Raw genomic sequence first — 2,744 nt, 5'->3', positions numbered from 1 at the left:
TACAAGTGAAAGGAAATCCCAGTGGAAAAATTCCATCTTGTCATGCCTGGACTTAAGCGGACCTTATCGAGCTACACTGCCTTGACACATATCTAATGAGAGAAGAAATTTTATGGGTACAAACTACACTAGAGGGATAAATTATTGAGTTTGCAGAAGAGAGTCATCAATCCTTTTCAAAAGTTGAAGCTGTGTTCAGATTGGGGTTGCGAGGAAAGTTACTAAAGGAGGTTTGTCTCGATTAAGGTTTTAATGGTGGAAGAGGGATTGTTAGTGTTCCAGAACCCAAGCATGGTAACTCAAATACATAGTACTGGGGGAAGTACCTAAAGGGAGAGATTCTACGAGATGGGAACTATGAAAATGTCATGAGGATGGACGTAGACTACTTTCGAAAGGACAGGGATTTGAGAGTGCAAAGTAGAGTGTAGATAGATGAGAAGTGGTGGGAAAGGGCTATACAGGCGATCAAAATTTGGCAGAAGAGTTCTCACCAAGAAGGAGTGGTGTTAAGAGATCCAGAAGAGGAAGAAGTTGTGGAAGAAATTCTAGTGGGAAGGGCAAAGATGACCACAAAAAATGTGGGTACGGAAGGTGATACAAACCCACCCTCGCCAGTAAAAATGGAAATGTTGGATGGAATGGGCCACTTAGGCTTAAAGGAAGGCCTAGATGATGACATGAATTTTTCTATAAGGAGACTATTTGTTGAAGATGATGTGTCCAAAGGAATCAATGATCTGCCTCCCCGAAGCTCAGGTAGTATCTCCCCCAACCTTCCCCTAGTACTCTATCATAATCCTGATAAATTCCTATCTAAGTTAATCAAAACTATAAGAGTTCACAATGTGCATGCTAATTACAAAGCTAGTGCTAGTAGCAATGGAACTAGTAGTAGTGGTACGAGTCTGCAAGGATCATTACAGCCTGGGTTGCGGGGATTTGTACTCCTCTCATAAGTTTAGTAAAAAATGGTGGGATCATTCACTAGGTATCCTAAGTTCTCTGTTAAAGGGAACGACGATGTTGAGAAACATTGGTATTTCTGCGAAGCCATTTGGAAGGCCTGTCAAATGCTAGATGATGTGAAGCTAATTGAGTTCCAGACCACTCTTAGAGAAAGGGCCTTAATATGGTTCATAAGTGGTCAGAGTTACACAAGAATCCAACTGTAGACGATGTTAAAAAATTGTGCAGGAATTTAAGCTTCCTCAGACCAATAAACAAGGGTCTTTGGAACTATGGGAAATAAAACAACGGGAGGGAGAGACTGCAAGGGAGTTGATGCAGAGGTTTAAGGATGAAATTGGTACACTAAGCTACCTTATAGATCCAAATCATCAAGAAGAATGGTTTATCAAAGCACTATTACTTCTCACCTATACACCATTGACACAACATAAAAATTGATACGCTACAAGATGCTCTATAACAAGCAACTCAGATTGAAGCTATGGTAGGATGCGCACATGAATATCAGGGGGGAGAAACACCTCATGATCCATACATTTTAGGTCTGCAACATAAAATTTCAAACTTGACAGAGAAGTTGAAGGATCTATAACTAGCACACCTGGTGTGACCAAATTTATGGTGTACAACCTGATTAGTGGAAGGTCATGTTTCTATAAAATGCCCATGGTTGTGGGGCACAAATAATATCTCTACACTAATAGGACCACCTAGATCTACACATTTTGTGGGATTTGCCCAAATAGGGATGCAAGGATTATATACAAGGCGCAACTGATTTTAGGCGTTCCCGAATCTGTAGAGTTCTGTGCAACTAGAGTACTACGGGGTATGTAGGGGATAAGGGCACCCCCCTCATCTTTGACTGATACTGTAAAAATACTCCAACATTCCTAACAACACCTACTATGAATACTGAGCTTCAAAAGATCACCATACTGATCAATGTAGGGCATTAGATGCTCTAGATGACTGGTTAGATCGATTAGCCTTCCGAATCAATGAGATTCCTTGAGGGTGAGGAGGAGGATGTACAAGGGGAGGTAGGACAAGAGGCAGAGACCTAGTTCGTTGTTACAATTGTGATCAAGAAGGGCTTGCCACACGAGATTTCACACTACCAAGAAGACCATGGTGCTCTCAGTGCAGGGTAAACGCGCATGAGACAAAGGACTGTCCATAATTCATTGCAATATCGAAAGAGCATGCCAGAGGGGAGAAAATTTGATTAATGTAGAGCCAAGGTTGTTAGAGGCAACCCCCTCTCAAATATCAATATAGTCACACGTGGAGGAAAAAAGGTTGGAGAATACATAGGAGCCATGGAACAACCCAAGATCATAAGACTGGCCTCCCCAAAGCGCTTATATGACCTTGAACAACAGAAGAAATATTACAAGGAAGCCATAAAAGTTTTCAACAATCTGACAGGAGGTGGAGGGCCACAAAAGGAGCAGCCAAGATCCCTTAAAGCTAAGAGCCCAGACCTACCATAGTTCGATGCTCGACCCATTGAAGAATGGTTCAGATTATTTATGCAAATAGTGGACGATGACCAAATGTTGGGACAATTTCGGAAAAATCTAAAAGCTACTATCTCAGATGGGGCAGTTGAGGGAGGATTCATCTCTGCCAACCTACCTGAAAGACACTCTAGGAGGGTTCAGAAGAACAAGATGAGAATGGGAAGAGAGTTTTGGATTGATGCTCAGATTGCGGGGTTATAGATTAAGGACACCATGTTGGATCTAGGATTACATGTCAACATTTTA

The sequence above is a fragment of the Pinus tabuliformis genome, chromosome 4_1 (assembly GCF_031772625.1).
Source record: "Pinus tabuliformis cultivar Carrire ecotype Pingquan chromosome 4_1, CPIR1, whole genome shotgun sequence".
NCBI classification, from domain to species: Eukaryota; Viridiplantae; Streptophyta; class Pinopsida; order Pinales; family Pinaceae; genus Pinus; species Pinus tabuliformis.
The sequence above is the reverse complement of the archived record's forward strand: the minus strand, read 5'-3'. Positions refer to the sequence as shown.